The following is a 27,661-nucleotide window of genomic DNA, read 5'->3' as shown; positions in this document are numbered from 1 at the left end:
GTTGAGGCCATCGACAAACGTCCCCAAATCCTGGGAAGAACCATCCCAGAAGATGAGCACGTCGTCAATGAACCTCAACCACAGCACCACGCCCTGTATACCTCGTGAAAGACCACCTCCCGCTCCCAGTAACCCAAAAATAGATTGGCATAGGAGGGAGCACAGGTTGCACCCATTGCCATTCCTCGGACCTGTAAATAGAACTAACACTTGAAGATGAAATAATTATGTGTCAGTACAAATTCCAAAAGGTCCATTAGAAACTCCACAAGGTCAGATGCCAATGTACCACTGGACAGAAAATACCATGTCGCATGTAAACCATCGCTGTGACGGATGTTGGTATATAATGATTCTACGTCACATGTTGCAAGAATGGTACCTCTGTCCAGGGTGACTTGATCCAACCTGAGAAGCACATCCATCGTGTCTCTCAGGTAGGACGGTAGAGTTTCCACAAAAGGTCTCATGAAATGATCGAGGAAACGGCAAATGGGCTCACACAACCCCCTATGCCTGACACTATAGGTCGTCCGGGAGGGCGGGAGGGGTCCTTATGAACCTTGGGTAACATATAGAAAGTGGGCACTATAGGAAACTTAGACATCAAGCCCAAGCTTTGTTTAGTGGTAATAGTTCCCTGGGAGACTGCTTCACCAATGATACTGTCCAAGATAGATTTAAATTTAGCAGTTGGATCATTGGGTAGAGGCCTATAATACTCGGTGTCTTTGAGTTGGCGTAGTGCCTCTTTTTCATATAAGACTTTAGACCAGAAAACTATATTCCCCCCTTTATCAGAGGCCTTGATCTCTATTCCTACCATATTTTGTATCTCCTTAATAGCCCGAGTTTGTCCTACAGTCAAATTCCTGGATCCACAGGCTTTTGGAAGGGAGGAGAAGTCTCGAGCAACAAGGTCAGCGAACATCTCGATACATGAAGAGGTCTGGAGCGGAGGACCAAAACAGATTTACTGGCAGTTCTGGGAAAAATGGACGAAGGCACCACATTAGTAGACTCACCTACCTCACCCCCAAAGTTAGACTCCATATCCCTTATGAGTGAGTGTTCCACACTGGTGTGGCTTCTGACAAGATGTCATCCCCATCTTTATTATGTTTCGCATAAAATTTATGCAGAAGGAGTTTCCTGCAGAATAGATTTAAGTCCTTCACCCAATCAAAGGTGTCTGCAGAAAAAGTTGGTGAAAATGATAAGCCAAATTTGTGAACAGATTCTTGGTCAGATGTTAAAATGACATCAGACATATTAATGATGTTCAATTCATCTTGTTCTTTTTGTGATGGTTCTGTCTGCTCTGTGACTCGTACGCCCATTGTTGACGGTCCCTTAAAACCCTATTTTCCTCCTCTTGTTTTGCCTTTGCTTTTTCTTTTTGTTGTTTTATCCCATCTAAAAAAGAGGAAGCAGAGTTCGCAGGGACTGGTGCCATTACTGTATTTCTCCATCTGAGGACTCAATGTCGGAAGTGATGAACCCCGACTCTAAGTTAGTTGGGTTAGTCGGGACTCGCGTATACTTCTTTCTTTGACGTGATGTTGAATTATGGGACCATTTATACACTTTTTTTTTTTATAGTCCAAGCGGTCCCTTGATAACTTCTTTTTCTGAAAGACAATTAAGTCCGTTTCATAATTCAGAAGTTCCTTCTCAACAATTGTAATAAGAGGATCAGCAGTAGAGTCTAATTTGGACTTTATTGCATCTATCTCATCATTTAAGCCTTGAATAATTGCAGTATCATGTTCAATTAAAATACACATGAGTTCAGATGAACATGTGTTAAGTGTTTCTTCCCACCTTTGCTTAAGATCCTGATTTCCAAAATCAAATGCTGGGAACACCTGAACCCTCAGGCCTCTTGGTATAAGATGTTGTTCTAAATATCGTAATAATGAGATTCTATTCCACCATAACTTTGTTCTTTTTTTGTAATAAAAATGTCAATGTCCTAACCTGATCATTTTGTGATATTGTAGCAGAAATATCTATAGTATCTCCTATCTCACCTGCTACTGAAAAACATCATCTGCATTTAAAATCAGCCGCTGCTCACAGCTCAGAAAATCTATAGATAAAACAAATAATGCTACGTCGTGCTAGGCAAGGAAAAAACCCATCAAAGGGTAAAGATATATCAACACACAAAAATTTCCTGCCACATACTGAAAAAATAAAGAGTACTGCTGCGGCAGAGTTTATTCGAGCATTTGCCCGTTCTCTGCCGCAGCAGTAACCTGGCGCGCGCCGGAGGGTGCCGGGCGCGCGCCGAAGCAGCGGAAGAGCGCCCTCCGATCGGGGCGCTCTCCCTACCGCTGCCGGGTCCGCCGGGTCCCCCGGAACCCCCTGCCGCCGTCCCGCGATCGCGGGACACCAGGGCTCCCTCGAGGAGCCCTGGACGCGCGTGCAGGGGGCGCTGACACCCGATGACGCGTGACCGCGCATCGGTGACGCGCGACACGCCAAGGGAGTGGGGCTAGCAAGCCGGGGCATCCCCCGGCTTGCGGAACTAGCCCTGCTCGATATAAACGTGTCGCCAGTGTATCTAACTTAGTAAATAAACTGAAAAATAAGAGCACTAAAGGAGCTAGGAACAAAGATATTTGGATTGATTTATCTTAAATCTGGAGATTCTGCTAAATTTTTCCAGTAGAGCAAACAGATTGGGTAACGAGGTAAGCGGTTTTGTCAGAGACAAGATAATGTCATCTGCATATAGAGCTATTTTATGCTCTTGGGAGTGTATTTGTATTACGGAAATATCAGGATTACGACGTATGTGCGCCGCTAGCGGTTCCACGCATAAGGCAAACAACAAGGGCGAGAGTGGGCAGCCCTGTCTAGTCCCGCTTTTGATTTTAAACAACTCTGACGGAAAGCCCTGATGTACACTGGCGACACACTTTATTCGAGCTTGGCTAGTCCCACGAATTCGGGTATACCCGGGTGTATTGAGGTTTGTGACTGTTTTCTGCCCGAGTGCATTGAGTTATTTTCCAAGCAGGGATTGAAGCATTTTATTCCCGCTGGCTGCAATACTGCACAGTATATATATATAAACTGCATTACAATTCATGAATTTATGCCATCTGGTAGACACGCGAAGCATTGCAGCCTATTAAATCCTAATCATTATCATTTAACAGATCAGCCGCCCATCAGCCAGGCATGAACCCAGGCTGGGAAGGCAAATGCAACGGGGCTTGTCAGAGGTTAGGAGTGGCGCATTCCAGGTATCTGCCAGGTACATACCGGGTATTTACTCGAATAAAGTGTGTCGGTGCAGTAGGTTGTTCCAGTTATGGGGTGCTCGGTAGGAGAAGGAGGAACGGCCGGATACTTTGTTGAGCCTTGGGACCATGAACAGTCTTTTGGAGTCTGATCTCAGGTGATGAGTGCTGCAAGTGGTAGGGGTGAGGAGCTTGTTCAGGTAGCTGGGTAGCTTGCCCATGAAGAAATTAAAGGCAAGACAGGAAAGGTGAACTTTGCGCCTAGACTCTAGTGATGACCAATCTAGTTCTTTGAGCATTTCGCAGTGATGTGTGTTGTAGTTGCATTGGAGAACAAAACGACAAATTGAATTGTAGAGGGTGTCAAGTTTGCTAAGGTGGGTTTGAGGTACTGAGCCATATACTACGTCTCCATAGTCAATAATTGGCATTAGCATCTGCTGTGCGATACGCTTTCTGACCAGGGAGAATTTGTTCCTGTAAAGTACCCCTAGTTTGGCATAGGTCTTGGTTGTCAGGGTATCAATGTGCATCCCGAATGTTAAGTGGGAGTCAAACCATAAGCTCAGGTATTTAAAACTAGTGACAGGTGTTAGGGTGGTGTTGGCGTTGGTTCTAATCTGGAGCTCAGTCGCTGGAAGCTGTAAAAATTTAGTCTTGGTCCCAAATACCATTGTTACAGTCTTGTCAGTGTTTAAAAACAGTTTGTTTTGGGAAATCCAGTTTTCGAGTCTCAAAAGTCAGACTGAAGTATGTATTGAAGGTCAGAGAGGCTATGGCTGTGTGCATATAGGATTGTGTCATCTGCATACATGTGTATTGAGGCTTCCATACAAGCTGTGGGAAGATCATTAATGAACACTGAGAAGAGTAGGGGCCCCAGAACAGAGCCTTGCGGGACACCACAAGTGATATCCAGGGGGTTCGAGTTAGAGCCTGAGATGGACACATGTTGGGATCTACCTGATAGGTAGGACTGAAACCAGTTAAAAGCATGCTTCCCTATTCCAGAGCTCTGGAGTTTGTTAAGCAGGATAGCATGATCAACTGTGTCAAAAGCCTTTGCAAAATCTAGGAATACTGCACCAGTGAGTTGTCCCTGTTCCATTCCACACTGGATTTCATTGCAAACTTTTAGCAGGGTAGTTACGGTGGAGTGTTTAGGACGAAAGCCAGATTGGAATTGGCTAGGGAAATTTGTCTTGGTGTAGAAATCGCTTAATTGGGAGTGGACACATTTTTCCATTACTTTAGATAGAATTGGGAGGAGTGAGATTGGCCTGTAGTTTGAGACAGTGTTTTTGTCCCCACTTTTGAAGATTGGGACAACTCTGGCAGTTTTCCATGTCTTAGGGATATGGCCTGCAGACAGGATAGAGTTGACTATGGAAGCAATTGGTTTGGCAATGGCTGGGGCACCAAGTCGTATGAACCTAGATTGTAGTAAGTCAGGTCCGCATTCATATTGAAAGCATCACAAGTAAACATATAAGTTAAAACAGTCCCTGATGCCACCCTCTCATAATATCAGTAAGAAAACCCATACAAACAGTAACATGTATGAGCAAGGTAAAGGGATGGAATATAGCCTCCTATACTTTAGAAAAAGGGTCTGGAATGGACCCTTCCCCCATTGAAACCAGCTGGTTCACAGTGTGTAATATAAATGAGAGATGTATAATTAGATCAGATTAGTGTAAAACATAGAATATGCAGCAGTATGAGATGAAAAAGCACACAAACCCACTATAACCCTAACAGTCAAAGACCCCCCTACCACTGTAATCCCACAAAATTAAAGTGACACCACTATCAGGTAACAGTTGTGATAAACTGAAAAAATAACATGGAAGAGGGTCAGGGGGTGAGGGAGCTAGACAATAGACCTCATGTAACTATGCTACTGCAATGAATCAAGGCAGGTGAAATGCAAGATAAAGCTATGCAACAATTATGAAGAGAACCCTGATCAAAAATACATAGAGCAGCTCAGCAGTACATCAGGGTGAGGCACCAGGGAGTACAAACATAGCCCCAATGGCCGTTTTGCACCCTCGCTTCTTCCGGGGGCTCAAAAACTGTATGCCAGAATAGTTGGTTTGTGTGCTTTTTCACCTCATACTGCTGCATATTCTGTTTTACTATAATCTGATCTAATTATACATCTCTCATTTTTATTACACACTGTGAACCAGCTGGTTTCAATGGGGGAAGGGTCCATTCCAGACCCTTTTTCTCAAGTATAGGAGGCTATATTCCATCTCTTTACAGTACCTTGCTCATACATGTTACTGTTTGTATGGGTTTTCTTACTGAAATTATGTGAGGGTGGCATCAGGGACTGTTTTAACTTATATGTTTACTTGTGATATTTTCAATAAATTTGTATGTTTATATTATTTTGAGTACATCTGAGTGGAGGAAAGGTTGGAGGAAAGGAAATTTCACCAGCAACAAAGGAAAGGGTTCTTTACAGTAAGGGCAGTTAAAATGTGGAATTCATTACCCATGGAGACTGTGATGGCAGATACAATAGATTTGTTAAAAAAAAGGTTGGACATCTTTTTAGATGGGAAAGGTATACAGGGATATACCAACTAAGTATACATGGGAAGGATGTTGATCCAGGGGTTTTTTGTTTGCCTTCCTCTGGATCAATAAGTAAGTATAGATATAGGATAAAGTATCTGTTGTCTAAATTTAGCATAGGTTGAACTTGATGGACCTATGTCTTTTTTCAACCTCATCTACTATGTAACTGTGTAACTATGTAATTAGTAAGATAGCTTTTTCTCAACACTTATAAGTGTTAGTTGAGATTAATTGTATTAAATTAATTAGTTTAAGTCGTTCTCAGTGTATGGTGTGAACAACATAAGTATTGATGTATTTTGTTGTTATGAATTGTTATGCTATGAATTGTGGCAATTTTTAATTGTATATGCCTCGTGGTGAAACATAGAACCAATGTGAGAATAGGTTTACATGATTCAGCCTATTTCACTGGCTTTCTTTGACTAATCATACAACCCCTGACGAAGTCGCCTTAGAGTGACGAAACACGTAGGGCTGGTGACGTCATCGCGTTTGTGTCTGTGTATCTGGAGCTCCCGGCGTCCTTGCGCTCTAGCTGGTGGTATTTTCGAGTGCTGGCAATTACTGCATGCAGGAGAGAGGGATATGAAGGCACTGAATGCCTCTACAACTTGCTGCTTACTTGTGGAAGGAGTTTATTGTGGCTACAGGCTTTGTACCTCCACTCTGCCTACCTGGGACTCCCCCTACCAGCGCTGATGACCTCAATAGAGATTTCTCTCCCACGAATGGTTCTGTTTAAAATCCTGTAAGTGCAATTCTTATGGGTTGCTGATATTTTAAATAAATGCATCTTTATTTTTAAGCAGTTACGTGCTATGGAGTTGGCACTTTTGTTTGTCGTTTTTCAATAGATCCAAAGTGGTTGGCTATACCACTCTTTTTAAGCTGCCAAGACGCTCCCTGGATCTGCTATTGGGACTATACATCTCTCTGGATTTCTTCTGTTTTTTGAGTGGAACATTTATTTTGGACTTTTCTTATTATTATCAAGTTATGGTTTGTAGATTTAATTAGGTTAAATTGTGTTAATTTTATTTTTAATTCAATTTTTGTGTCAATATAATTTACAATAATTTACAAGTGTTTATTATATCCTCCTTAGCGCTACTTAATTTTTGTGTTGTTTTTTGTGTGTATATATATATCAGTTTGTGGGTATCCCCCAAAGGGCCCTCAGTTGAAAGTAAACAAGTAGGGGGAATGTCATCTTTAAACTCTCTAACTTTGTGTCTGCTCTAAAATCCATTATTCGGATAAGTGGGACTAATGGTCCTGGTTTGTGTTCACATTGATTTCCGCAAGTCCTCCTCTCATGCCGGTGCCGGATTCTTCTTTGAGAAGAAGAAAGACAGATCCATGCATTGACTACCGGTGCCTTAATAAAATCACAGTTAAAAATTGCTACCCACTTCCTCTCATATCGGAACTCTTTGACCACCTACAAGGCGCTAATATCTTCTCCAAGTTAGACTTACGTGGGGCCTATAATCTCATCAGGATCCATCAAGGCGACAAATGGAAATCTGCATTCAATACCAGAGATGGTCATTATGAAGTTACCCTTGAAGTTGATGCCTCGGATGTTGGAGTTGGCGTTGTTCTTTCCCAGAGGAAGAGTCCCCTGTCTAGGTTGAACCTTTATGCCTTCTTTTTTAAAAAAAATATTCTGCTGAATGCAACTACGATATTGGTAATCATGAACTCCTGGCCATGAAACTAGCACTTGAGGAATGGAGACACCTTCTGGAAGGCACGGAGGATCCCATAACGATTCTGACTGACCACAAAAATGTGTTATACATTGAGGGAGCACGGCGCCTGGGAGCCCGTCAAGCCAGATGGTCACTCTTCTTCTCAAGATTCAACTTTTTAATCTCCTATCTCCCCGGAACCAAAAACGTCAAAGCCGACGCCCGTTCTCGTCAATTCTCTCTGGACGACAAATTCGAAGACCAGCAAAAACCCATTCTTCCCCCTAAATGAATCCTTTCTGCCACCACCTTCAGCGCTCTTAAGGACATTGTCCGCCAACAGGACCACATTCCCCCCGGCCTTACGGTTCCTGAGGACCGTCTTTTCACTTCTTCCCTGCACCGTAAAAAGGTTCTCGAATGGAGCCATTCCTCTAGATCAGCAGGACACCCCGGTACCAGGAGGACTTTGGACCTCATCTCCCGAACATTTTGGTTGCCTGAGATGCAAAGAGGCGTCAAAATTTTTGTAGCTGCATGCCCAACTAGTGCCAGGACTAAAACTCCTAGGAATCTTCCTTCTGCTCTCCTTCAATCATTAAATCCAGGAAACGGAGAGAGCATGTTCATCAGGATCACCCCAGAATGAGAGAAAGGCAAATATATTGCACTTCTGTTTAACTTTTGTAGAGATAGTTAAAGTAACTTGGCTCTTATAGAGAGCCTACTTACAGACTGTAAGGAGTTAACCAGCAGTGAGAGGAAGATGTATCAGCAGCTGCTCAGATGTTCGTAGAGTCTGGTATATCTCCGAGATTTCAGAAAAGAGCCGATAGTGCAGATCAATTAAAATTTATAAGCACTAAAAACAAAACAGTAATGTATTCACATGGTTTATACATTACAAAGGCACATCTAATAGTAGGTGAATGTGACTGTTGATCCTGCCGGGAAAGGGGTTGGTAAGTCACGAAGGCCGTCTTTGTCTGCGGTGTCCTCCCGCAGCGCGGTTGCTTTGGATGGCGTCTGACGTCACATCCACCGGTCTTGCAACTGCTTCCGGTCTCGTGGGGGGAAGGGACAGATAGTCGGCAGCTACTCCTCTCGGCGTCACGTCACAACTCACAGCTTGCTCAACGCATTTCGCTGAACACGGTCAGCTTCGTCAGCTCACTGAGCTTGCGTGTACTGACTGATATAATTGGTTGATTTCAAGTGCTGGTGGTTTAAAGTGTGATCAGTTAGGACTTGAAGGAAAGGGAAGTACTGGGTATACTAGCAGGGGTGGCTGTTTTTTGGGAGTGTGCAGTGGGTTAATCTATTTTTAAAGTGTGCTGTAATTTGAAGCCTGTAACTTTTTTCCCCCTTTTTCCTACCTGAGGCAGAGTGGGTGTGGTTGGTTAATTGGCTGGCCTAACACACCTGCAGTGTGTGGGGTTAGTTAATTGATAACCTAACACACCTGGTGGGTGTCCCTATTTAAACAGAGGCTTCTAACAAATCCTGAGCTTGCGTGTACTGACTGATATGTGTGGTTGATTTCAAGTGCTGGTTGTTTAAAGTGTGTGCAGTTAGAACCAGAAGCAGTTTGAACAAGGAAGCGGTTAAACAAGGTATAGTTATTGAAGTAAAGTTAACTGTTAGTAATTCTAAACTTCATAGTTGCTAGAATGAGCAGGATTGAAAATGCCACTCAATGTACATCTTGCCACATGTATGTGCACTTGGAACAGCTGTTCCAATGAGCATACCGCTGTGAAAAGTGTGAGTGGGTGGTCTCTTTAGAGTCAGAGATTGCTGATCTTAAGAGGCAACTTGCAATATTGAGGGACATTGGCAATCTTGAAGAGGAATTAGAGCTCACTGAGCATGCCCTTGCTTCAACTAGTGGTACAGATGGTGGCGCTGTTAGTGAGGAGCAGGTAGGTAGCTTGGTTGCTGTTAGTGAGGAGAAGGTAGGTAGCTTGGTTGCTGTTAGTAAGGAGCAGGTAGGTAGCCTTGTGGCTGTTAGTGAGGAGCAGGTAGGTAGCTGGGTGACAGTTAGAAGGGGAAGCAGGGGCAATAGGGAGAGGCAGGTCGTTTCTGAGCTGACACATCCCAATAGATTTGCCATGTTGAGTGAAGATATTGGGAATGTTGGGGCAGAAATGGCAAGGCTGGGGGAGACTAATTCCTCTAGCAGCCAGGGGAATAGTTCCTCCAGCACAGAGGGGACTCAGGATGCTCAGATACAAAGAAAGATTGTGGTGGTAGGGGACTCCATTATTAGGAAGGTAGATAGGGCAATCTGTTGCCAGGACCGCATGAACCGAACAGTTTGTTGTCTCCCGGGTGCTCGGGTTCGGCACAGAGCGGATTGGGTAGACAGATTGTTGGGGGGGGCTGGGATTGACCCGGCGGTCTTGGTACACGTTGGCACCAATAACAAAGTTAGAGAAAGATGGAGGGTCCTAAGAAATGATTACAGGGATCTAGGCCAAAAGCTTAAGGCAAGGACCTCCAAGGTAGTATTTTCTGAAATACTACCAGTGCCATGCGCTACCGCAGGGAGACAGTCAGAGATCAGGGAGGTTAATGCATGGCTAAGAAAGTGGTACAGGAAGGAGGGGTTTGGGTTTTTAGAGCACTGGGACTCCTTTTCTGAGAGGTGCCAATTATATTATAGGGACGAATTGCACCTCAATGAAGAGGGAACTTCTGTGCTACGGGGGAGAATGCTAAAAAGGTTGGAGGAGATTTTAAACTAGGATGGAGGGGGGAGGGGAATGAAACATATAATGAACTAAATGGAATAGATGAGGATACAAGGTGGTATGGAGGTAGAATGGGGGCAAATGCAAGTTTGACAAGCAGTGAGAAACCCATAGTAAATACAGATAATACTAGAAAACTTCTAAAGACTAAACAAAGTGGGCACAGAAAGGAAGGAGCAGATAAGATAATAGTACAAGCTGAAAAAAAACTGAAATGCATGCTTGCTAATGCAAGAAGCCTGACAGATTGTCACGGGAGACTCCTGTGGCGGGTAGGATCTCGGTGGCCGGAACAGCAGGAAGCGAAGTAGGGGTCACAAGCAGGGGTCCGAGGCAGGCGGCAGGTAGCGAAGTCAGGTAACAAGCAGGGGTCCGAGACAGACGGCAGGTAGCAAAGTCAGGTAACAAGCAGGGGTCCGAGGCAGGCGGCAGGTAGCGAAGTCAGGTAACAAGCAGAGGTCGGCAACGTGGAGACTGGAACAGGACAGGCGGGGCAGGACAGGTGCGGGAGCAGGGACTGAGAACGGGGAGCAGGGACTGAGACCGGGGAGCAGAGACTGTGACCGGGGAGCAAGGAACAAACAGGGACAAGCCAGATTACTAGCAAGGGCTTTTACTGTGAACAGACTCAAATACAGGTACAGGAACAGATCAGGAATCAAAGACAGAGGCATGTGCATAGGAGTACTGACTTGAAGCAAAGGCAATTGAACAAACCAGGAAGCAGAAGCTATAAAGGACAGAGACAGGAGCAACAAGAAGACAGACAGGCAGACAGAGGAACCCAGAGGAAACAGAAGACAGCAGCACACCCAGTGGACAAAGAAGAACTATGGCTAAGCAGGAGGTCTAGGCGATCCTGACACAGATAAAATGGGGGAGCTTGAATTAATAGCTGCAATGGAGCAGTATGATATCATAGGCATTACTGAAACATGGTGGGATGAAACTCATGACTGGACAGTTAATTTAGAGGGTTATTCTCTTTTTCGGAAGGATCGAACAAATAGAAGGGGAGGTGGAGTATGTCTATATGTTAAACCGGATCTAATGCCTATTATAAGGGATGATGTCTATGAAGGGAATGATGAAAATGTAGAGACTTTGTGGATAGAATATAGCAGTGGAGGTAAAAGTATAAAGAAAATGTTTGTGGGAATATGCTATAAACCACCAAATATCTGTGAGATTGAGGAAGCTAAAATACTTTTGCAAATGGAGAAGGCATCAAAACTGGGTCATGTTTGCATAATGGCGGATTTTAATTATCCAGACATAGACTGGGGCAACGAGATTAGCGTTACAACAAAATGGAACAGGTTTTTGGGGGTGCTTAAAGACAATTATATGACCCAAATTATTGAGGAACCAACCAGGAGAGGGGCAGTTCTGGATCTGGTCATATCAAACAATGTAGAAGTAATAACAAATATTCAAGTCTTGGAACATTTGGGTAACAGTGATCATAACATGGTCTCATTTGAAATAAATGATCAAAAAACAGATTACTTGGGTTCTACAAAGACCTTCAACTTTGGAAAGCCAGATTTTAATAAACTGAGGTCTAATCTAGTAGTAATACAATGGGATGATGTTTTTCCAGGGAAAAATGTAGAAGATAAATGGGCAGTCTTTAAAACATTGTTAGAAAAGCACACTTATCAGTGTATACTGTAAAAGCTGTGAATAACAAAACACAAGTCTGAGGATATATTTGGCAGAATGACAAATAAGTTTAATTTTTTGTGCGGTGCACACGCAGAGGAGGGTTTCAAAATAAAACTCTCCCAAAGACATGGCGGCATACAGGGCTTATTTATACACAAAATACTAAACCCACGTCCCCTCTACAAGGTTGCGTGTCGTCACTACGTAAGCGTAAAAGGTAAACAAACTATGCACACGAACACATCGAGTTAATAATATTATTATGGGATGCATAAATGAAATGAAATGACTCAGCTAATATTCCTTATACAAGCCGGTGACTTTTACTCTACATACAGAACACATTGAGCCCCCCCCCCTTCGGAATGAGACACTGTGCTATCAGTCTGGTATTTTCATAACATTGGCACTGTGCTCTTCTTCTCAAGGTTTTGTCAGTTAGCTGCTTGGTTTATTCTCACTTGAAAGTTGAAAGCAAAAACCTAATTCAAAAAACGTCCATCTCATAACCCGTTCACTCAGACAAAACCTAAGATGGATGCTGACTTAAAATGGTTGCATAGATCCCAGTGCTGTTATGTCAGACCCCCCCCCCCCTTACTTCATATTCTCACTTTGTCAATACCCTTGGGTAATAATTATAAAAGAAATAAGTCAAAACCAATGTGGCTAAATAAACAGGTAGGGGAGGAAATGGACAAGAAGCGGAAGGCATTTAGATTCTTTAAGTCAGAAGGGACAGAGACATCGTATCAAAATTATAAGGAATGTAACAAAAATTGCAAAAGGGCAATCAAATTAGCAAAAATGGATAATGATAAAAGGATTGCAATAGAAAGTAAGGTCAACCCTAAAAAATTCTTTAAGTACCTTAATAACAAAAAAATGAGAAAAGAAAATATAGGACCCTTTCAGTGTGAGATGGGTAGGCAGATTATTGGAGATAAGGAAAAAGCTGAGGTATTAAAAAAATTTCTTTGCCTCTGTGTTTACCAGGGAAGAATCAAGTTCAATAGTAGCGCCGCAGGAGGAAGGCACAACCTCCATATTAATGAACAATTGTTAACTGAGGAAGAAGTTCATAAGCGACTTGAAAAAATTAAAGTTAATAAGGCACCTGGCCCCGATGGCATACATCCAAGAGTTCTCAAGGAGTTAAGCTCAGTAATAGCAAAACCATTATATTTAATATTCAAGGACTCCATTTCCACAGGCTCAGTACCACAAGATTGGCGTACAGCAGATGTTGTGCCTACAGTAGAGGCAACTCTTATTCGAACAAAAACCAGTGGCAATTCCCCAAAAAAACCAGGAAACACCCAGGTACATGCTGGGTACATGCCTTAAACTTTCCTTAAACTAGCCCCAGCATTTCTGCATTGATTAATGGCCTATCAGATTAACAGCGGGGGTCCCTGGCAGTCCCATTCAAACTGAATTGGACTGCCAGGGATCCCTGCTGTGTTAATCCTATGGGTCGTTAACCAATGCAGAAATGCCTTAAACGTGCCTCAAACTAGCCCAGAACATACCCAGCACATACCCAGCACATACCCAGAATGTAACCCGGCTAGTTTACGGCAAATGCTAGAATAAACGTTGCCTCTACTGTATATTTAAAAAGGGAGCTAGATCACACCCAGGGAATTACAGACCTGTAAGCCTGACTTCAATAGTAGGGAAACTACTTGAAGGTTTAATACAGGATAATATTCAGGAATACCTAATGGAAAATAAAATTATTAGTAATAGTCAGCATGGATTTATGAAGGATAGATCTTGCCAAACTAACCTTATTTGTTTCTTTGAGGAGGTAAGTAGGAATCTAGACCAGGGTAATGCCGTTGATGTGGTCTACTTAGATTTTGCAAAGGCTTTTGATATGGTTTCACACAAGAGGTTGGTGTACAAAATAAAGAAAGTTGGACTCAGTAATAATATATGCACCTGGATTGAAAACTGGTTAAAGGACAGACAACAGAGGGTTGTCATAAATGGAACTTTTTCAGGTTGGGCTAAAGTCGTGAGTGGAGTACCTCAGGGATCGGTACTGGGACCCCTGCTTTTTAACTTGTTTATTAATGACCTTGAGGTTGGGATCGAAAGCAAAGTCTCCATCTTTGCTGATGATACTAAATTGTGTAAGGTAATAAAATCAGAGCAGGAATTAATTTCTCTTCAGAAGGACTTGGAGAGACTGGAAACGTGGGCAGGTTTAATACAGATAAATGTAAGGTTATGCATTTGGGATACAAGAATAAAAAGGCGACTTACAAATTAAATGGAGATATATTGGGGGAATCCTTGATGGAGAAGGATTTAGGAGTGCTTGTAGACAGCAGGCTTAGCAATAGTGCCCAATGTCATGCAGTAGCTGCAAAGGCAAACAAGATCTTATCTTGCATCAAACGGGCAATGGATGGAAGGGAAGTAAACATAATTATGCCCCTTTACAAAGCATTAGTAAGACCACACCTTGAATATGGAGTACAATTTTGGGCACCAATCCTAAGAAAATACATTATGGAACTAGAGAGAGTGCAGAGAAGAGCCACCAAATTAATAAAGGGGATGGACATTCTAACTTGTGAGGAGAGGCTTGCTAAAATAGATTTATTTACATTAGAAAAGAGGCGTCTAAGAGGGGATATGATAACTATATACAAATATATTCAGGGACAATACAAGGAGCTTTCAAAAGAACTATTCATCCCACGGGCAGTACAAAGGACTCGGGGCCATCCCTTAAGGTTGGAGGAAAGGAAATTTCACCAGCAACAAAGGAAAGGGTTCTTTACAGTAAGGTATTGTATTACTGCTGTGAAGCGCTATGTACATTAATGGCGCTATATAAATAAAGACATACAATACAATACAAGGGCAGTTAAAATGTGGAATTCATTACCCATGGAGACTGTGATGGCAGATACAATAGATTTGTTCAAAAAAAGGTTGGACATCTTTTTAGATGGGAAAGGTATACAGGGATATACCAAATAAGTATAGATGGGAAGGATGTTGATCCAGGGATTAATCCGATTGCCAATTCTTGGAGTCAGGAAGGAATTAATTTTTCCCCTTAATGGGTTTTTTTGTTTGCCTTCCTCTGGATCAATAAGTATAGATATAGGATAAAGTATCTGTTGTCTAAATTTAGCATAGGTTGAACTTGATGGACGGAAGTCTTTTTTCAACCTCATCTGCTATGTAACTATGTAACTATGTCAGGAGCGTAATAATGTCCATAGTAGGTGTATCTATTATATAGTGATATGTAAATGAGTATAATTACATATGTAAGATAAATCAGCTCATTTACCCACAGGTTCTCTCCTAGGAGTACATAACTCTGTGTCAAAACTTTAATAAAATCACATTAATAAAATTATTAAAAACTCAAAACGTTAATTATAAAAATTATTAAATCATTAAATCAATAAAATTCAATAAAACATTTAAGGAAGAGAGAGAGAAAAACATAATTAATGACTTGTACCCACACAGAATAAAGTCTTAGGGATATTCTAAGGGAAATAACCCATGAGTGGTCAGGAAGATCAAAGGGACTAAAAGAAACAAATTTATGTGAAAAATGGAGTCAATTCAAATTCAATATTTAGGCCATGAGGAATAAGGTTATGCAGTTTAAAAATCCAATACATCTCGTGTTTAGCGAGATCTGTATCTCTACTGCGACCCCTCCAATGCTGGGGTACAAGCTCGATGGCAGTATATTTAAGTTCCCTGGGATTGGACTGGTGTATCAGCGCAAAGTGTTTAGACACACTGTGTGTCATTACACTGCGTCTGATGTTACTTAGATGTTCTACGATATGTGTCTTTACAGCCATTGTGGTTTTGCCTACATATTGCAAACTACAAGGGCATTCTAGTATATAGATCACATATTCTGTTCTACAGTTTATATATTGTTTGATTTTATAATCCTCATTTTTACTATTTGATTTAAAACACTTTTTGTCTGAGTTTCTATATTCACAGGCTTTGCAATTAGAGCAGCCATAAAAGCCCTCCAATTGCTGAAGCCACCCTGTATTCTTTTGTTGAATTTTTTGGAGTGCACTAGGTGCAATTTTCCCTTTCAGATTTTGTGCTTTTTTTTAAATAACTTTAGACCTTTGCGGAATATTGTCCTTTAATACTGGGTCATTTAGCAAGATATGCCAATGTTTTTGGATTATCTTGCTAATGCTACTGGCTTCCCTATTGTATGTTGTTAATAAGGCTGTGTCATAGGTTTTATTAGTGGTTACTTTACTGACACTCGGCTGAATTAATTCCTCTCTTTTTAAAATAGCCACTTTATCTAATGCTTGACTCAAAAGTTCCTCCTTATAATCTTTCTGTATTAACCTTTCTTTAAGGATTTCACATTGTTGCCTACAAATATTATCATCCGTACAATTCCTACGTATTCTTCTGAACTGCCCATAAGGGACATTATCCATCCAAATTTTAGATACAGTACATGTTCAAATCGACGATTTGATTTTCATTTGGGAGGGTGACACCACTTCGATGTTATTATTTATAGATTTACTTAATGATAACGATTATGGTCTTAAATTCACATTGTCTTTTGATCATCATCACCTTAAATATTTAGATTTATTACTTTATGTTGATCTTTCTTTGAATATACACACAGATATATTTAGAAAAGATAATTCACAAAACACCTATCTTAGAGCCGATAGCTGCCACCCCAGAGCTCTTGTTAAAGGAATACCAAAGGGGCAGTTCATGAGGATAAAAAGAAACTGCTCCAAAGATGAGGACGTCCAGATGAATTATTTAATAGATTTCTAGCCAGGGTCTATGAACCCCTTGACCTAAATAAGGCACAGGGAGAAGTGGAGGTTATGGAAAGGAGCCAATTGTTAAAAAGGAAACCAACAAAGACATCCAAACCAGAGAGCCCACTGTTTATCACTCAATTCAGTCAACAGGCACAAGAAGTGAGACTCATCTTGGAGAAACATTGGAGCATCTTACGCCTTGATCCAATTTTGGGACAAGAATTACCCCAAAAACCGAAACTGGTTTTCAGAAAGGCTAAGACCATATCTAATTCTTTATCACCCAGTTTGTTTTCAACTGATGCAAACAGAGATCCTTTACTAAAGGTTTATATAGACGTGGTTCTTGTAAGATTTGTGCTCTATTGTCTCCAACTAAAACCTTTGAGAGTACAAACACTAAGGCTGTGTTTGATATACGAAGTTTTATTAATTGTAAAACCACGTTTGTAATCTACCTACTCACCTGTGGTTGTGGGAAACAGTATGTGGGCCGGACTACGAGGAATCATAAGACACACATCATGGAGCATGTCAGACTTATTAAAAATAGAGACCTCAATCATCCGGTGCCACTACACTGTACCCACTGCCCCAGGGGGGATGTTAGATTGCTTAAAATATGTGGGATTGAATCTGTTCCATGTCATGTGAGAGGTGGGAATTGTATTAAGAGGCTTGATCAAAGGGAGGCCCTTTGGATATTTACACTAAAAACCAAGGTCCTTTTTGGACTTAATACTGACTGGGACCTTGGCCATTTCATTTGATCTCAACTCTTTGTGATTCTGACTCTAAGTAATATCCCTTTAACTAAAACAAGAACTCTGATTAAGTTTTTTTTTTTGGGGGGGGGGGGATATTTTTAGATTTAAATTGATGTTTCTTTTTCTAAATATGTTTATTTATGTATGAACTGAGTTTTCATCTGGATTTAAAGATTAATATGTTTTTCTCATCTTGATCATCATATTTCCACCTCCTATGACATCTACAGTAGAGGCAACTCTTATTCGAACAAAAACCAGTGGCAATTCCCCAAAAAACCCAGGAAACACCCAGGTACATGCTGGGTACATGCCTTAAACTTTCCTTAAACTAGCCCCAGCATTTCTGCATTGATTAATGGCCTATCAGATTAACAGCGGGGGTCCCTGGCAGTCCCATTCAAACTGAATTGGACTGCCAGGGATCCCTGCTGTGTTAATCCTATGGGTCGTTAGTCAATGCAGAAATGCCTTAAACGTGCCTCAAACTAGCCCAGAACATACCCAGCACATACCCAGCACATACCCAGAATGTAACCCGGCTAGTTTACAGCAAATGTTAGAATAAACGTTGCCTCTACTGTATGTACACTTCTTGTTTATGTTTAATTTTACAGGAATGTGTCAAAATCAAATCACATCTGATTCTAAAGATGTCATATTGTTTTATCTATCTGATGCATTTAGTTCTCCTTTTACATTTCCCGGGACCCTAATGTGCACATCTGTATGCATTAGGTCATTAGTATCTATGAATAAATAAAGTTTTCTCATTATTATGTTACTGGTGTGCTTTTTGGGATCTGGAGGTGTGAAGGAGAAAAAACTTTTTTCAACTTTTTTCTTCTTTTTTTTCTACTTTTTTTTCTTTTTTGCACTTTTTGCATTTTTAATGTGTGTGTTATTGTTGTGCAAATATTGCTATTCTTTTAATGATACATGTTTGTTTATGTTTATGAGTTACTGTAGTTATTCTTTATCATTTACTCTTTAAACATTAGACTTATATTGTTGTTTTTTATGTTTATTATTATTTTTTTTCATTTTTGTTAAAATTGTCTTTTTTTGATAAAGCTTTGTTTGCACAGGGTGATGAAGCCGAATGACTGACGTCACAGATGACATGGTTATAAAATGTTCTGCCAGTTTTAATAAAGTTACATTTATTGTTAAGCCTAGGGACCAATCGGAGGGCTTCTCCTCAGACTCTACATCCCATTGACTAGATAGAGGGACTTGTCTCTTCTAAATAAAGTTTGTTGAAAATGACACGATCCTGTTATCCAATGGGGATCCGTATAGCAGGAGATGCCAGCCGATTGGTCAGTCAGGCTGTGACGTCACTCGGTAGCGCGATCGGCACAATAGTTTAAATATCGTCTCTCTTTAGAGTAAAGTACACCTTGAGAAAGGGCATAGAGCCCGAAATGCGTAGATGGATACTTGTTGGGGCTAGGGGGGACCTTTGTCCAATCTTTTTATGGCATAAATACATTTTTGCTTTTGCTGCCGTGAGCCTCCTCCTGGTTTTCTTGGCAGTGCACTGCCGTTTTTTCTCCTGTTCCTGTTTTGTTTTTAGTGCCTATAATTTTAATTGATCTGCACTATCGGCTCTTTTCTGTTATTTCTCTCGGAGATATACCAGACTCTACGAACATCTAAGCAGCTGCTGATACATCTTCCTCTCACTGCTGGTTAACTCCTTACAGTCTGTAAGTGTGCTCTCTATAAGAGCCAATTTACGTTAACTATCTCTACAAAAGTTAAACAGAAGTGCACTATATTTGCCTTTCTCTCATTCTGGGGTGATCCTGATGAACATGCTCCCTCCGTTTCCTGGATTTGATGACTTGTAGTGAGATTGTGTACATTATCCCTTGGAGGTTGAGACTTCATTTTTATCACTTTACAATAATTTAATTGTTCACTTGCATTTAAGTATTTCACTTTCACTTTATTAGTTCACTTGTGTTTAAAAGCACCTGTATGAATCACTTTGGTGTATATAGACTCCTTCAATCATTGCCTGTTCCTGATCGGCCATGGACACACTTATCAATGGATTTTGTTGTTGATTTGCCTATGTCCAGGGGCATGAACACGATCCTAGTGGTGGTGGATCGATTCTCAAAGCAATCCCACTTTATACCTCTCAAGGGCTTCCCAACTCTCCCAAATTGGCCGATATTTTTATCAGAGAAATCTTCTATCTACACAGAGTACCACTGGTCACAGTATCGGATAGAGGCTCGCATTTTGTATTTCGCTTTTGGCGCTCTTTTTGCCTATAACTAGGCATCTCTCTCCATTTTTCCTCTGGGTACCACCCTCAAAGAAATGGTCAGACTGAGAGGACCAATCAGTCTCTAGAGCAATATCTACACTGTTTTGCGTCCGATTCCCATTATGACTGGGCCGAACTCTTACCCTGGGCAGAGTTTGCCCATAATAACGCATGAAGTGTATCAACCTTGGAATCATCTTTTTTCGTGAACTACGGGTTCCACCCGTTGACTCTTCCTCTCTCTTTTCCTTCATCAGGGGTCTCAGCGGCAGACGACAGGATCAAAGAGCTACAAAATCTCTGGAAAAAGATCCAGGCTAACATCAAGACCACCACCAATAGGCAAAAGACCCAAGCAGATCGCCACCGCAGACCGGCTCAGGATTTAAACCCCACGACAAGGTCTGGCTGTCATCCCGGAACATCAGGCTAAAAGTCCCCTCCATGAAATTCGCACCCAGATTTCTCGGTCCATTCCCTATTGCCGAAAGGATCAACCCGGTCGCATACCGGCTCTCTCTGCCTTCTTCTATGGGGATCGCGTTCATTTTTCATGTTTCTCTGCTAAAGCCAGTTGTCCAGAATGTATACTCAGTTCCTGTCCCTCCTACTCCCTCTTACATGGTGCAAGGTCAACCCGAGTATGAGATACAGTCCATTTTCGACTCCAAGAAGTTCCCGAGTGATGCGTAATCAGGTTGCCGCCCTCTGACCTTGGTGACACGCGCGGCAGAAACCACCCTTGGGCCCGCCTCCAGACTTCGGTCCCGCTCGGCTGACGGGCATGCGCAGTGCGCGAGTGGCACCCGAGTGGGTCGCCAGCCCCTGATGTCGGTGACGCGCACGGAACATAGCTCCACCCCCAAGGTTAATCTTTCTGAACAATAGGTCGCACCTGCGCGCCCCAGCAGCCTATCAGCTCCCTCCTTCTTGCTCCACCCTGGCTTACTATTGGAGGGAAGCTACTTAAATACCTGCTTCACTCAGTCTCTCATTGCTGAGCATAACCTTGTGTGTGATGCCGTGGCTTGCTGCATTCTGCCTTGTGCCTTGCTATTTCTGCCTAGTGCCTTGCCTGTCTTGTTCCTGCTGCTGCCTGACCCTGCTACGTTCATTGGACTCCGCATCTCTCCTTTCCTGACCCGACTTACGTACGACTACTCTGAACTCTCCAATCCTGATCTCGTCTACCCTCGCAACGACTACTCTACACTCTCCAATCCTGACCTTGGCTAAGTACCCCAATGATCCGCTATTCTCCAGTCCAGACTCGGCAAGTATAAATGACTACTCTACCTTCTATACTCCTGACCCGGCTTGCAAGACCACTCTACACTCTAGGCGCGCCCTCGTGGTTTTGGGTTGCGTTTATACAATTCCCTAACTCTGCCTCGTGGTCGCGTCTGGTTTGTGGTGAGCTATGCGCTACAATACTCAAATGTCACATCACAGAACTTATACAAAGCCAGTCCCGTCTCATTTGATGCCAAGAAGAGGACGGGACAACATCCGCCCCATTGGATTGGATTACAAAGAATGAAGAAAAGAAAGGAGATGAACATACCGGCTGTTGAGCAGCATTGCGTCGAGTGTCAAGAATATCAAAAGGTGTTTTTTTTTTTTTTTAACAGTGTTCTGCTAATTGTCTAACAGGCATATTTATTGGGGGTAGATCATGTGACTGCTTAGATGTATAAATGTAACACCAGTCTAAGGGACGCATTGGCATCTTAAGAGTGATGCATTTAAAGTGATAATTTTAAGTGAGAATGTGATAATTTTAAGTGAGAATATATAGTTAGACTATAATTTGACTAGGGGTGACTGGGGACTGCATCTTTCTGCAAACCCTTCTACACAAGTCAACAAACGGTGAGTTACTCTGACCACACTATGATCTCATGCTCGTTTGCCTGCACCCTATACACCTATTTTACTGCAGCCCCTCCCAACACTGACTGCACACAACTGAACTCCCCCTCTCAACCCTTACCCCACTCATCCCTCTGCAAACCCTGAATAGGCCCTAGCATTGCAATTCAGAACGTTTTGACAAGGAAAAGGCACACCCTTGCTGTTTAGTCAGCAAACACTCACTCAGCTCATAACAGCTTCGTGCAACATCACCTACCTCTGTGATAATGAACCTGGTATGTACCTCAACTTTGTTCTTTCTCGTGGCCTCATTGAAATGTTACTCTCTCTATCCACTACAAACTCCTCCCTCCTGGCCCACACCCAACATCACCATACACCTTGGATTACTCAAAAGCCTGGCACTATCTACTGAATGTTGGTGGAGAACTCTGAAAACTAGCACACCAACCACCGCACACTCAATGGCAAACATCCCAAATGTACAACTTGCAAACACCTACTCAAATTTCTACTCATACTAGTACTCTCTTTAGCAGGCGATACTGAACCTAACCCAGCCCCCCCCCCCTTTTCAATTATATTCCATACTCCTGAGAATACCCCCTTCAAATTCCAAAAAGGTCTATCTGTCGCCCATATAAATAGCCAGATCCTGCTGTCCAAACAGGATGAACTAAGAGCATGGTGCCTTATGCACAAACCCAAAGCCATCATTCTCACAGAAACATGGCTAGCCCCTAAAACCCCTGATGCGAGTATCGGCATTCAGGGATACTCCATTTCTAGGAGAGATAGGTCAAAGAAAGGAGGAGGGGTGTTATTTTATATTGCAGACACCTTACAATTTATACTGCTAAATTGCCCCCCAAGCCCACCCTCTTTTGAAATCCTAGTTGGCAAAATCTTCCTCCCTTTTTCTAGACCCATCTTGAAATACACTTACTTGGACAGGGTAAAACAAAATCTTCTGTTCCCAAAATGAAATCTTTAGAAATAAAGTCTATAGGCACAATTTCCCAGGAGCGGAGTTGTGCGCAAATAGAGCCAAAAACAGTCTTTGGCAGTGGCACCTCTTGCAACCAGTGTTTCTCCGCCGGAGCTGCTTTCTTCGTTCAACCGCCTTAGAATTGGTTCTGGAATCTTTAGTTCTTACGAACTCTTGACTTGGGTTACGACGGTAAAAAGTTTAAAGTCCAGCTTAGATGAATCCTTCACTGCATGATGAATCTGACTCCAGATCGGCTGCAGGGATTCTTATGCAGTAAAAGCCCCTATCTTTAACCTCTACAGCCAATCTCTCTGTGGGAACAAATATTCCAACCTATCCCAGAGTTGCCCATACTTGGCAAAACCTGGCAGAGGGCTTCTTACTGTAGTTTGCTAAGGGCATGCACGAACCTCGCACCTTTGCCGCTTAGCATACCAGACCCGTCCCCCTTACCTGGCGACATTTTGTCTGAGCTGGCCGGACGTTTGTTCCATTTGCCCGGACATTTACTAAGATGGGGATTCTTGCATTACCCCTCCCCACTTAACACCTTAGTCGGCCGAAGCCTTTTAACTCCGGACTATTTCAGACATCTTGTCTCTGAGCCAGCGGGGTGTCTTAGAAGTCTTGGCTAAATATGCGTTGCTTACCTTGCAGGAATTTCTTGATGTGCATTTCTAAAGTACAGTGATTACAATTTAAGTGTTTCCTCTGTTCCGGATGTCTGAATGAAAATCCCCTTATTCCTATACTGTTGGAACATTTAAAATAGGGGGACTTTCATTCATCAATTTTTATATAAATTTATAAAAATTGCGCTATAAATTTTTCCATGATTTTACCCAACCATCGCTCACAGCAAATCTCAGTGCGTTAGGAGCTTCCGAGCAGAAGTTAGCTAAACGCCGCTTGCTATGCTGCGAGCTGCTGGGTTTTAAAACCATTTTTCCTTTGCGCGGTTTACAGGGAAACACTGCTACTGTTATACATTACATTTAGAAATGACATTATTCTCGCCACCTTATACTTGGTGGGAGAAACAGAGACATTTTTATTAAAATCACAGGGTTACTGCCATTACTGGGTTGCAGAGCTGGCAATCTACAATTCCCCAATATGGCTCAGGGGCACCAAGCCGGGCATATTACCTTTATTATTGGTCTGGGTACCCCTTCACCGTCACAGTCATCACTTGAGTCTAGGCGCAAAGTTAATCTTTCCTGTCTTGCCTTCAAATACTTTCTGGGCAAGCTACCCGCCTATCTGAACAAGCTCTTCACCCCTACCACAGCAGCACTTATCTGATATCTGACTCCAAAAGACTGTTCATGTTCGCAAGGTTAAGCAAAGTCTCCTGCCGCTCCTCCCCTTACCGTACACCACAAAACTGGAACAATCTACCAGAGACTCTCACAGCCTCCACTAGTCTAAGTTCTTTCAAAACCAAAGCTGTCTCACATTTTAACCTGGTCTGTAACTGCTACATACGTCTATAATATATTATCTGTAACTGTGCATGCTATGTTTTGTATATAATGTATATCCTGTTCACTTATGTAGACTGGAGTGAAGGAGAATCCGGCGCTACTGTGAGCGGCAAAAATCCAAGCAACTTCTGGTGTGTAAGAGAACTGGCTTTATTTCATAACACACACACAGAAACCCAGGCTACACCTCAGCCTCCCCATCAACGCGTTTCACGCTATGGAACAGCGCTTCGTCTTGGAGCCCAGATTCGGTTTAGTGGTCTGCATTTGCCCTTCACACTCCGCTCTCAATTGGCTCACATTTGATACCTACGGGTACTTAGACTGTATACCTGAGCGCAGGACAGTTCTTCTGCTCCACCTGTTCACTTATGTAACTGTATTTGTAGCCATGTATTATTTGTCATCTTAACTCTGTGCCCAGGACATGAAAACGAGAGGTAACTCTCAATGTATTTCTTCCTGGTAAAACAATATATAAATAAATAAATAAGAGGTTCCTGCTGGACTCGGAATCAGAGGGTGAAGACGTCAAAAGCCCTTTTGGGCTATAGATAAACACAGTGACAAGCAATGCATTTTTTGGCAAATGCATGTTTTTATTTAATTGTTATGTATTTTTGGTGATTGGTCTTTTTATTATTTTTGAAATGGGCCATAGGTATATTCAGCAAAAATACCTACATATTCAGATATACAGGTATATACATATATAGCCTTAGTGCAGTGCTTTGTATACCCCTGTACTCGATATTATTTTTGCTTATGCATACAATACAATATAACAAGATTTTAAAAAGCAGGAAAATGTTGCCTTTGATCAGCATGTAAGAGATTGTGACATCTGACTCACTAACTGGTCGATTTATTTTAGGAAGTAACATGAAGGAGTTTAGGGAACAGAAACATACAGTAGCCGAACAGGTGTGTATTTGCGAAGATGAGGAAAAGGCCCTAGTTGCTACAGTATGTAGAAAAAGGTTTGAAAGATAGAAATTCGTATATTCCGCTAACAACAAAAATATGACGTAGACAGAAAATAATATAAGCTTTGTATTATGCCAGGCCAGAACCGACAGGAGAAACAGAGAAAGACGAGACTGATTCTTGGCATACTGTTTTGGGGTGGTATGTAAGAGCAAGCATATCAAACAGTAACTGTACTCTGCTTTTTGTAACAGATTTTTGTAATGGATTTATTATCCTTTTTATTACCATTTATCATTATTATTATCGTATATAATAAATCAAAGATTTTGCTTTATACCATTCTCGAGCTCCTTTTTTCATAATTGTACTTACAATATTTGTATTTGAGAACACTGATAAGTGACAAGAGGTTGTCACTAAAAGTCCCTAAAGCTTGCACTCATTGTAAACAGTAAAATGTATATAAAGTACCAGTTAAATAACTACAGTAGAGGCAACGTTTATTCTAACATTTGCTGTAAACTAGCCGGGTTACATTCTGGGTATGTGCTGGGTATGTGCTGGGTATGTGCTGGGTATGTTCTGGGCTAGTTTGAGGCACGTTTAAGGCATTTCTGCATTGACTAACGACCCATAGGATTAACACAGCAGGGATCCCTGGCAGTCCCATTCAGTTTGAATGGGTTTGCCAGGGACCCCCCGCTGTTAATCTGATAGGCCATTAATCAATGCAGGAATGCTGGGGCTAGTTTAAGGAAAGTTTAAGGCATTTATTCAGAATGTACCTGGGTGTACCTGGGTCTTTTGGGGAATTGCCACTGGTTTTTGTTAGAATAAACGTTGCCTCTACTGTAGTACCCCTAATATCAAATTATTACAGACCAAATGGGAAATATCCACGTAAACCTAACTATAACACAACTAAAACATATACAATTTTATAACATGCTAAAAACTGCCGAAATGCATAAAATGACAACTAATATACCATAAATAAAAGAGTTCCCATGTGAACGAAACAGACAGTATACGGTAAACAAAAATGCTAGTATGAACACAAGTGTAAAGCCCTGTCAGAACATGAGGGGCCAGTGTCCATAATATACTAACAATGCTAATTAGCTTCACCACAAAACACTGCAGAGTAGCAGCATATCACATTAATACTTAGTTCCCAAACATGCTCAAAGTAAAGATATCCAATAGTAACAATTAATGTGTCACTTATACATAAGTAGCCACCATAATAATGGTGTAGAGTGGATGTAAGGGGTTAATTGTAAAGCGGAATAAACAAAAACCCACACACACAGCAGTAAATAAGACTGCTGTTAGAAACTATATTGCCTCTAATAAGGCTGAAAGCATACAACCTGATGTGAATTGCTGCAGGGACACCATTGAAATAAACGTCCCAAGTAGCTCACAGATCTGCAACATGGATCAAAATCAAAAGCTGCAAGTGTTATCCATCGCGATTCCACGTGACCGTCATCGCAGTGACGTCACTAATGCCCAACGACCATTTTGCGCGATCAACGCGCTTCTTCTCTGGGGAAGGGGGTGTTTTTGTGTTTATTTTGCAATATTTTTATTTGATAAGAATGTAAGACCATTTCTACAGATGCAAAATTGTGAGAATATGCCTCTCATTTAGCGTGAGAGTACAATCTTGTCATGAGACATCATTCTAATGGAAAAGGTGTGACCCACCCATTACACTTTGTATTTTTGGTGATTGTTTTTCTTTTTTAGGTTGCCAATTGACTGCCATAGTGGCAAATCATGCCCCTATTACATGGTATGGTGTACCACTGTGCCAATCAATGGGTAGAGTGTGGGGATATTTGCCCTGGGGAGGGTGGTTTGACTTCCCGAGTAGGTAGCAGGGGAGTGGGGTTATCCCCTTAATACTATAGTGGTTCCTAATGATTATGGGGTTTGTGGCCATTAGTTTTTTTGATTGTACTGTTCCTGCCCACGGAGGTATGAGAGGCATGCTCAATAGACATAGGGTCACCTAGAATCAAATTGAAATCATCAAGAGACCAAGTCGAACCAATTGGAGATACAGCACTATACATATGCAATAGTCCATAGAAAAATGGAATGGTTGAGATATCTTTATAAATATTTTTTAAAAGAAGAGGAATTGATGGAAATTAAATTGTTTCCATGAATTCAGTATATATAATTTATTGCGTTTGAGTTTATTACTCCTTTTCTGTTTCTGTGTGTATATACAGTATATTTCTGTTTATCCTGCATCCTGGTTCACCGGCATGAAATTATAGGACTTCCTATCGTAACTTCAATTATTTCTAATTTATTGCTATTTGCTTCACTAACATACATTCTAGATGGGTTTTCTACTAGAGCTTGGGCCATTTTTACAAAGATAACAAACAAACACAGAACACTGAGCACTATATCATATATCACCCATTACATTTCTACTCTGAAACTGAAAGACATCGTTATGGTAATATTGATATCATGTTCTCATCTCATGACTACCGTGAGCTCACTGTGTGTTTTTATTA

This window comes from Ascaphus truei, chromosome 13 (assembly GCF_040206685.1).
Source record: "Ascaphus truei isolate aAscTru1 chromosome 13, aAscTru1.hap1, whole genome shotgun sequence".
Classification (NCBI taxonomy): Eukaryota; Metazoa; Chordata; class Amphibia; order Anura; family Ascaphidae; genus Ascaphus; species Ascaphus truei.
Note: the sequence above shows the minus strand (reverse complement) of the source record.